The following is an 11,355-nucleotide window of genomic DNA, read 5'->3' as shown; positions in this document are numbered from 1 at the left end:
CACCCACACCTTGCCAATGTAAGTAAAAAGGAGAAAGAGATGGTAACCTATACATGTTGCTACAAGCAGAAGTTATAGTACCCTTACGAAGAACGGCTACTATTTCCACAACATTATGGAAGCATTTTTCCGTGAAAGAAACCTGCAAAGTAAATGCATTGCCCGCAGTATGTATTTACATTACACACTGCAAAGTAGATCCGTTTTACATTTAGCAGGGGCAGAAATTCAATGCTGCATTGTTAAATAAAATATATTCTAACACATTTTATGCCTCCTTTCCGCACAAGTAGACTCGAGGTGTTTACAGGATAAAGGTAAGTCGATGAGAGGAGCGGACATATTTTATGGGCATGTAATGGGAAAGGCTGTCCTGCAAGTTAAGAAATATCTGCGACATTTTTATCTGACTGTTCTTCCAAGGAGCTCAGGGTGGCATACATTATTCACCACAGAGCTGTTCTGGCCTTTTAATAGAGGACTCATCGGGTCCAGGCCTGGCAGCAACCACTGGGAGACTTGCTACCACATGACTTACATAACTCACCCAGGACTGACTGCTTGCTACAGCAGTGTGGTACAGTGGTTAGAGTTTCGAACTGGGATCTGGGAGACTCAGCTTCAGACTCCCACTGTGCCATGGAAGCTCACTGGGTGACCTTGGGCCGGTTACACATTCTCAGCCAAACTTACCTCACAGGGTTGTTTGTGAGGATAAATGAAGAAGAGGAGAATGAAGTAGAATCATAGAATCATAGAGTTGGAAGGGATCACCAGGGTCATCTAGTCCAACCCCCTGCACAATGCAGGAAATTCACAACTACCTCACCCCCAGCGACCTCTACTCCATGCCCAGAAGATAAGTAAGCTGTTTTTAAGTCTCCATTATGGAGAAAGGTAAATAATAAGTCTCCATTATGTTAATTAATTAAGTCCCCATTATGGAGTAAGTAAATAATAAAATATTGCTGAAGGTTGGTAGGTGGGGACAAGAGAAGAAAGCCTGGAAAGGTGAGGATATGGGGCTTGCCAGGAGGAGGGAAAGAGGAAAAATATGGGGAGAGGGATGCAGGGGAAACTGAGGTGCCCTCTGCAATTCCTTGTGAGTTCAGCACCAAGCATCTGGGCCCAGCAGTTGGCACCATGCAAATGGACGATAGTTCTCTCAGGTAGAGGCTGGAAGGGAGAGGGGGGAGGGAAAGCTGGAGGAAGGCAGATAAAGGTAGTTTGGCAGGTGGGTGGGAAAGAGAAGGAAGCAGGAAAAGAAGATCTGAGGGCTTTTAGGGAAGGGAAAGAGGAAATAGTGGGGGAGGGGAAAATGAAATACTCCCTGGCAGGTCCCCTGTATTTTCCAAGAAAAGGACATTTCTTGACTGTGGATTTGTACATTTATCCTGGAAATTTAAAATTGTCAGATGCACAGTTTCCAACTATTTGTCATGTACATCATTTTCCAGTTGCTTTTCTGTCTCCTCCTATTTGATGTTATTACACAGTGGCCAGTTCAATTCATATTATAATCTGCCTTTACCTACAAAGACCCGGCTGAGATCAATTTTGACTAGTGCCTGCAGATAGAATAAAAGCATTGTGCTTATTTTCAAAAATAAATATTTGTCACCTTTACAACTAATACACCAATCTCACCACAGTTTACAAAACAAAAAACACCATATCTGAAATTAGTATGAAAATAAAACGCATACTAATAATTTTTAAAAACAAATAAACCGTGAGTTAAAAATCATGATTAAAAAGCAGCAATAATATCAGCTGGAGAAAGCTTGTGTATATATAAAGTCTTCAACTATCAATGATAGGAGACTAAGGAACTTATACCATTGCCGCAGCAGGGAAGTTAAAATGCAGCGCAAGAGCTTTAGTTCAATTACTCCCCTCCCTTTCTCTCACACACCATTATCGTTACATTCCTGCATATTTTCCTCTTAAAATGCTTCAGGAATTTCGGTTGCTGTGCTGGTAATAAGACCACACATGTAAACACTAAGCATATTGCAGAAGAGCAGCTATTTGGTTCAAAAAAAAAAGCAAAACCAGAGATCAGCTCACAGCACAGTGCAGGTGAAAGGCCAATGCGCTCTCATGCGAATAATAAGCAATGAGAGCACAGGGTACACGCCCTGCCCTGCGTTACGCAAGTTTCGTATGCAACCATCGGGCAGAACCTGCTCCAGGCTTTAGTCACCAAAGAAACGGTTTCTGTGTGTCGTAGGCATCAGAGATAACTTTGCCTGTGTAACACTGGCAGTGTCAGGTGGTTTATCTTATACAACCAACATAACTGACCTAATTTTACTGTACTATCTGAGACATCTCCGTCAAACGCCTCCCCCATTCTTAGAAGTCCTCTAGTCTATAAAGGACTTATTACACGTCACCCCATTGGCTGAAGCTCAGCATGCTCCATTGCTGTACAGATATCATGGGGTTATAATGTTTCTGACCTGTTACTTTCTTCCATATTTTTGCCATCCCCTGGATTGGATTCTGTGCTCAGAGCATGTATCAGCAGTTTGTGACTTCCTCACTCCCCCACCCCCACCACAGCCTGAAATTCTGTTTTTGAGGAATGGGACCACCAGGAACAGAATCAGGGTGGAGCTGAAGGTCTGCCACTGGAGGGGAGGGGGGAATGACAAAAATTGCCGCCCTCCAAACACAGAAAATCCTCTGTAAGATCCAAGATACTGTGTTTTGAGGTCATCTGGAAAGGCCTGGTTCCTAGTTTCCCCCACCATCAGAAGCTCTGTTAAACAGCTACCAGTAGGGTTACCAACTCTAGGTTGGAAAGTTCCTGGAGATTTGGGGGTAGAGCCTGAAGGAGGGACCTCAGTGGGGAATTATACCATAGAGTCTGCCCTTCAAAGCAGCCATTTCTGTAGTCTGGAGAACCACTGTAATTCTGAGAGATCGCCAGGCCCCAGGTTGGCAACCCCAGCTACCAGTGATTCTCTGCTGTGTCCCCTAAGGGAAGCTTTTCTACCTAATTTGCTTCAATTTTTAAAGGCAGCTCAAAGTATTATTTTTTAAGAAAGGTTTTTATGGTCTAGAGCTGAGGAATTCTTACTGGAATTTGGCTATGCGCTCTTAACTGCTATTGGCTTCTGCCAGGTGATGTTCTTAATTTTTAGATTTGATGTCTAGATTTGATTTTTTTAATCTTTTAATTACTATTTTAATGATGAAATTTAAATTGTATCCGGTTTTGTGAAGGTTTTGGCTGAAAGCAGGAATAATACAAACTATACTCCTTCAGATCCATATTGTGTCCATTATATTTCAAAGATGTGATACAGATATAGAACTAGGAACCATTCTTGTAGTATGACCAAGAACAGAGGTAACACGAAAAAGGAAAAGTCAGTAAATTCAAACTATAAATTATTACTGTGAATGTGGGAAGTTATTAAATTGATAAACTGACTTGTTTGGTAAGAGATGAAACGGCCATTTACAAATGAAACAAATTTTTGCAATTTTAACTCTAAACCTCTACAGAATTATATGCTTTGTGTATCAATATACTATATAAAAAGGTTTATCTGTCCATCTGTGGCAGGCATGACCCTTCAGAAAATAAAGCTATAAGTCTCAAAATTGGCCACCTCTTTCAGGATGATGAAGAGATTTGCAGATTTGGGGTGCATAGGGAGGGCCCAGGCTCCATATGCAATGAATGGAAGAAGGTTCCCATCACCACCACCATGGAGAGAGTGTGCGCACTATCCCAGTTACATGCCTGGAAGCCAGGAGCCATTTTGACATAGAACAATACCAGTTGGACATCTGTAACCCCAGGACATCATGACTCTGCCCTGGACTGTGGTATGGCAGTCCATTAGACATTAAAAAGTAGACATTAGAATGTTGATTATGGGGGGTTTGGAACTGTATGTTCCTTACAATAAGGACTAAAGAGAGATTAGGCATTCTTCTAGTCTACGGATAACCTAGTTGCCCAGTGGGCACCCTTTATGAGTTGGGAGAGGTACTGTTGGATGTGATCGTTCTGAGGAACTTCAGTATCCATGCCAAGGATACCTTGCCAGGACCGAACCAGTATTTTATAGTCTTTTTCAGTGCCGTGTAGGGGTGTGCATATCGATATGCTGAACTTAACAGACCCCCGAAAAATACCTTTTAGGTTTGATACCAGAAAAAATTGGTAGCAATAAAAGGGAGCAAAATAAGTAGGTCCCAAATAATACTGAATGTTATCGAAGGCTTTCACGGTCAGAGTTCATCGGTTCTTGTAGGTTATCCGGGCTGTGTGACCGTGGTCTTGGTATTTTCTTTCCTGGCGTTTTGCCAGCAGCTGTGGCAGGCATCTTCAGAGGCGCAACACTGTCCTTCAGTGTTACTCCTCTGAAGATGCCTGCCACAGCTGCTGGCAAAACGTCAGGAAAGAAAATACCAAGACCACGGTCACACAGCCCGGATAACCTACAAGAACGAATGCTGAATGTATTCAGCATTATTCCAGCCGCTATGGCCCTGCTATCACTTTTTTAATCTCCACCCTCCCTACCCCACTTACCTGCAGTCTGGTTTGCCGCAGCAGAAGAACTCCAGCTGGTGAAGCACAACTGAAGACAGCTCCCAGACAGCCCCTCCTTCAGTTCTTCACCACCGCAGCTGAATTCCACATGGAGTGCAGCTGCGGCGGGGACGCAGAACTGAAAGCTGTGCTCGCTCTGAGCTCAGTTTTTGGTTCTGCACCATATTTTTTTGGGTTTGGGTTTAATTAACCTGAAATTTGCGAATATCTGGGAATAGCCGAATAAAGGCTTTTTTTTTATTTTTTGAACATTTCCAGGTCTGTTAAACCCGAACCTGAAAAATACCAAAAAATTGGTGTGCACCTCTAGTGCCTTGGGCCTCTTATTAAATTGTGATGACCCTAACATTTGAAAGAGGTCACACAATGGATTTAATATTTTTTGCACTGAGCAATTGAAGGAAGGCCTGGTTTGGGGGTTAGAAATTTGACCTGAACCATGGTCTGACCACTATCTACTTAAAACCAAGGTGAACATGGTGCCATCATCCCGCATGAGGGGGGGCCAGGTTAAAATGAGAGGGGGCCAGGTTAAAACCCATGGATGCACATGAAGCCTATTTAATTCCAGGAAGTTTTGGGGAATTTTAGGAACCCAAACTCATGCTCAGCTGAGGTTGGAGTGGAAGTGTGGAATGTGAAGCTCCTTGAAGTTATTAACAAGTTATTAAACAAAAGGCTTGATCGGTCCACTTGAACATGAACTGGTTGCCAAGCAATCACTGTTATGAAGGTAGCTTTTGCTTAGACTATAGCTCAGAGTACTTGACTGGATCAAAATATACAATATAATAGCCATGATCACGCTGGGTTGGGTCTGCCTACCATAGTTCTTGATGAGGCAGCCATTGACTCCTGGGCCTCGGATTCAATAATGCAGAGTAGCTACTCCCAGCCTCGCATTCCTTCTGCTTCAATTTCTTGGTTTAACAGTCTCTGTAAAATCTGGCTAAAAGTTCTGGACCTGGCAAAGGCAGTCAAGCTGAAGTGCTGGCCAAAATAGTAGGGAATGGTGCCAGCAAACTGAAGGCAGACTAGTCTGGGCAACAACAAGCAAAGGCAGTCTTTTATAAACATACCCCAGACTCATTTCCCTTTGTGCACAGCTTCACTTTTTGGAGATAAACAGGCACACTCTACCAAAACAGAGAAATAAACCAGCCTTTAGATACAGAGATCCTGTAAACAGAGGCAATATGTCCCTGTGCACATCACACAGAGACAACTTCCCTTCTTCAAGTGGGACTGGGTGCAAAGTTGGCTAAGGAAAGAAAAGCTTGGTAGCACTTCCCTCTTGCCTCCACAACAGCAGCAATCTATGGATTCTCCTTCACAGCCATCATAACAAATTTGCATAATACTGTCCCTATTATCAACACGCCTTAAAAGTTATTCTCAGGCAGGTTTGCTATTTAGTCCAGTGTGTTTGCTGTGCACTCTTTAACAGCTGTGAGGAAAACATGCAAAGAGAAAAAGATCTATGCGCAGACATTAAAGGAAACCTGAGCGCAACTGAGAAATCTTTAGGTACCTATAATTTGTTTTACAAGACTGGGTACTTAAAAAAAAATGTATTATTTTTTAGGGAATACAGAAAGGAAAGAAGGGGAAGACTGGGTACTTTGGAAGGAATATTCATGTGTTTGGCTGTTGGTCCAATATGCTCTGTGATGATGAAACTACACAAAAATGGACTGTTAGTCAGATCCAGCAGGGCTCTTCTTATGTTCTCAAAACTGAGAACAGTTTGCTGATTGCTGATCTCATGCACACAAACATCTCAAAATCCTATTCGAATAGAAGATTTTATCTTATGTGGTGCAATGGGCGAGGATGGGCATGTTATCTGGAAATGGAAGAAGAGCAAGTAATTATTTGGCCTGTGAGCAATATGACCCAGTTTCTGGGCACTATGGGCCACAAACCAGACAATAGATTTAAATTTGTTTCCCTTATAATGTAGGGTTGCCAGGTCCCTCTTCGCCATTGGTGGGAGATTTTTGGGGCAGAGCCTGAGGAGGGCGGTGTTTGGGGAGGGGAGGGACTTCAATGCCATAGAGTTCAATTGCCAAAGTGGCCATTTTTCTCCAGGTGATCTGATCTCTATCGGTTGGAGATCAGTTGAATTAGCAGGAGATCTCCTGCTACTACCTGGCAGTTGGCAACCCTACCTATAATGACTGAATAATTTTCTTCCGAAGGGAACCCTGGGAGTTGTAGTTCTGAGAGGAGCTGGGCTCACTATCAGAATTCTGACTGAATGACTATTTCCTACAGTTCTTTTTAGAAGAGCTGCAAATTAAACCGATACAAGCTTGTACTGTAGATATGCCCTCAGTTGCCTTTGGGAGCTGCTACGTTTACAACGGATAATGAAGGGAAATGGGGAGGAGAGACAGGCAGCTTTCCACCCCACTCCCTTTTCTACATGTTGGACCATGCTGTTGGTGTAGACTGAGCTGTTACAGCAGACAAATCTCTATTCTGATTTCAGTGGGATGGCCTGCACAGCCCTACAGATTGACTATGAAGTCACGCAATCCGTCCCACTGAAACTAGAAATGTTAAAAAAAAAATCACCTGGAACAGCATAGCTTACCTAAGCAGGACTGTGTTTTCAGATTCTGTAGAAAGAGGGGAGGGGCCATGGCTCATTGGAAGAGTTTTTGCTTTGCATGCAGAAGGTCCCATGTTTACTCCTTGGCATCTCAGTTAAAAGAACCAGATGATGTTAAAGACCTTTTCTTGTGATCCTGGAGAGCTGCTGCCACTCTGAATAGATGCTACTACAATGCTGGACTGATGCTCTGATTCAGTATAAGAAGCTTCAAGAGTGTTCAAGTGACTAATTCAATGGTTATTTTTCTGGAAAACCTAACTAGGATACACAAAATGGATCTATACCAGACTTCACGTTTTATCAGATTTCATCTACATTTAAGACTACATTTAAGTGCAAAATACTTCAGGAACTTGACCGGATTTATGAACTACATCCATGACTTGACAGGCTGAAACCATTTCTCTCTGATGTGGGAATGCACACACCCAGTATTTCTAATTAATTGATGGTTCTTGAGATAAGCTGTGTTTCACAATAAGTAAATAACCACTTCTGGATTGCAGGTCTTAACCACTCCTCTCCAGCATCCCTGCTTTAACCTTCAACTTTGATTACAATAAATACATGCGGTGCTAAATATGTTAAACTATTCACCTCTACACTCTTGCATAAGACTGAAACCTAATGTGTGAAAAGAGAAAGGGTGACAATTTGATAATGTACAAGAAGAAGAGTTGGTTTTTATACCCCGATTTTCTCTACCTTTAAGGAGTCTCAAATTGGGATACCTTTCCTTCCCCTCCCCACAACAGGCACCTTGTGAGGTAGGTCCCAGGTCATCTGTATGGGTGTGAAAGCTAGACAATAAAGAAATCTGACAGGAAGAAAGTAGATTTCTTTGAAATGTGGTGTTGGAAGAGAGTTTTACAAATACTGTGGAATGCCAAAAAGACAAACTAGTGGGTTCTAGATCAAATCAAGCCTGAACTTTCCTTAGAAGCTAAAATGACTAAACTGAAGCTATTGTACTTTGGTTACATTATGAGAAAACAAGAGTCACTGGAAAATATAATAATGCTAGGAAAAATAATGCTAGGTATTCCTTAGAGGTCTCCCATCCAAATACTAGCCAGGGTCAAGGCTGAGAGTGTGTAACTGGCCCAAGGTCACCCAGCAAGCTTCCATGGCACAAATGGGGACTTGATCCTGGATTTCCCAGGTCCTAGTTTGACACCTTAACCACTACATCATGCTGCCACTCACTGGGTACCTTGTGGTGGAGAAAGACTCACGGAAAAGAAATGCAGTTGTGCCCCTACTTTTGTAAGCAAGGAAACATTTTGGGATGAACTGCTATAAAAAATGACTTCTTACCTTCCCCTTCTGTGTGTTCATTTGGTCAGCAGGAAGCATATGGACCTTCTCTTCTCCAGCTGTAACAAACACAGCTGTTTTAACTGAGAAGCTCTGCTGAAGTAAATTAAAGGGAATGACCCAAAACTGAATCTAGACAAAACAGAGGTGATATTAATTGGGAAAGCAGATGTTCTGAAGGAGATTGACTTACCAGCTCTGTACAGTGTGAAGTTCTATTAAGCATGTCAGGTGAACAGTCTGGGAGTGCTATTGGCCCTAATCGTATTTTTAAAACAGAAATACAGTTTGGAGTTGTTTGGAGTAGTCTTTCATCCACACCTGATTCAGAAACTGCCTTCCTTTCTGGAATTCGCTGACATAACCATTATCCAATGCTTCTGTAAAACTCAAAGAATATTACTGCAATGTGTTCTACATGGGGTTGCCCTTGGAAGACAAACTCATAATCTTTAATCAGAGAAGAATATGACATATTACCTACTCATATGACTTAGCTGCTGTGCACATAACAGCCATTCTGAAGCACTGGCTTCCTGTTTGCTTGTGAATTCAGTTCAAGGTGCTCATTCTTGCCCTTAAAGTCCTTCATGGCTTGGGACCTACACATCTGACAGCCCACTTTCCCCTGCATCACCCTCTGTCCTAACAGCACTCTCTCTCACCACAAGTGTCCTGCCTGGGTCTGTTTCCTTGGTCTTGACGCTGCCCCTGTACTGTGGAAAAGGCTGCCAGAGGCAGCTCAGAAAGCACCATTGGTTTTTTGCTTGCCTGAAAGACTGTGCTTTTCAAAAGGGACCTACCTGAAGAGAAAAGCATATTATTTCCACTGGCAAGTGAACAGTGTGGTGTTGCTTTGTTTGGAAAGTAGTGTTTAATGATGTATATTTGCGCTTTAATTTGCTTGTGCTCTCTATGGTCATACTTGTAAGCTGCTTTGTGGGTGTATAGAAAAGGCAGCATATAAATGTTGTAAACACAGACACAAGGCAACAAACATTTCTGCCATTTGCAGGGTCTACTTTTCTTGGCGATCCCAGCTTCAGAATCCTCAAGCACATCATGTAAGCTAGCATGGTGTAGTGGTTAGGAGTGGTGGACTTTAATCTGGAGAACCGGGTTTGATTCCCTGCTCCTCCACAAGTGGTGGACTCTAATCTGGCGAACCAGGTTGGTTTCCCCACTCCTACACATAAAGCCAGCTGGGTGACTTTGGGCTAGTCACAGTTCTCTCAGAACTCTCTCAGACCCACCTACCTCACATGTTATCTGTTCTGGGGAGAGGAAGGGAAGGCGATTGTAAGCTGGTTTGATTCTCCTTAAAAGGTAAAGAAAGTCAGCGTATAAAAACAACTTCTTTTCTGCTCATCAGCCTGACCGTCCCAGTGACAGACGAAAGCTTGACAAGTTACTTTTGCCTTGGCTACAGCTGGGATTGCTCAAATGCAATTAAACTGCCTTCTGCGGGAGGATCAGCGGACAAAACCTCTTGGGAATCTTTAGCCGAATGCAATAAAACACTGTCGAAGCTTAAAATTAGCAATACTCCTTTTTTATTGTGTCTGTAAAAATATGACTAACATACAGCTAGTGCCAATATGATTTTTGTAAAATCAAAGTTCATTTAGTGGTACCAATGTACATCATACATTAAAGTAGTAAGAAAAATACTGACATTCGACTTATTAAAACATGTTCATGTTAAAATCATGTTGCATAAAGATTAGAAAATACATAATAGTCACAAAAGTAGACATTGCAGACAGCTCATGACAACGTTGTCCTAAATAATGATAGCTGTGGAAGAACAAATGATTTCACAGTTCAGCCTGACTTCATCTGGAACTATAAAATAGTTACAAAGGAAGTGCACTGTGCTAACCATATTTTGCTTTCTCAGGGCTCAACAAGATGGCATGCAAGAATCTCATAACTGGATCTTCTGCAGTCTTTAATTTTTGGAACAGTTGTAGGGGCCCACTATTTGGATCAGGGCTACAATGTTTTTGTTTGCTTTAGTGACTCACTCCACATTTTCCCAGATAGAAGTTTCCTTCTCTCAGGTTGCCTGTCTTTTTTCCCTACTGGGACTAAGGGAGCCTGCTTGTAGACATCATTTCTATCCAAGAAACAACGTCAGGGTAACTTCTCCTGCCCCAAGTCCAAATCCAAATCACCCTCATCCACTCTACCACTGGCTTAAAAAAATTAAAAACACTGGAAGATCTTATCATGGATCTCTTGCGCTGTCTGGCTGAGTCCTCTGATAAGGTGCACTTAAAAGGCTAATCTGTCTTCAGACTGCCAGGGAGGGGGACTGAATTCTTTTCGTTCTTTGTACTGACTGCAGCATTAAAAGAATTCTGATTCTTTGATGAACAAGTTATTTGTTCACACGTATGAATGTAAGCTTCAATCAAGAATTAAGAATGTTTGTATATAAAGGGCATGCAATGGAATCTTAGAACCTGCAATAAAAATGTAAATAGTTTACTGCAAATTCTGGGTTTATAGTTAAAAACTGTACACATATCAAGCCTTCATGTATTCCTCCAACTGGAGATGCTTCCTCCACACATACATACACACACACTAACTGCTACAAGTCTAAGAGGTAGTATATGAAAATCTAATAATCAGAATTTAGCTTATACTGAAGCCTAGTACCATTTGTATATAAAAATTAAAATTTACTCAGTTTCAACAAATTGCTTTTAGATTTAGTAAAAACAAGGTAGTGATAAAACTGTCAAATCTTCCTATCACGGCAACTGAATTACCATGCAATTATCTGCAGTGCAGCCTATCATTTTAATAGCAAAATGCAGGGAGCCTTTGC

The sequence above is a fragment of the Euleptes europaea genome, chromosome 2 (assembly GCF_029931775.1).
Source record: "Euleptes europaea isolate rEulEur1 chromosome 2, rEulEur1.hap1, whole genome shotgun sequence".
In the NCBI taxonomy this organism is placed as follows: Eukaryota; Metazoa; Chordata; class Lepidosauria; order Squamata; family Sphaerodactylidae; genus Euleptes; species Euleptes europaea.
The sequence above is the reverse complement of the archived record's forward strand: the minus strand, read 5'-3'. Positions refer to the sequence as shown.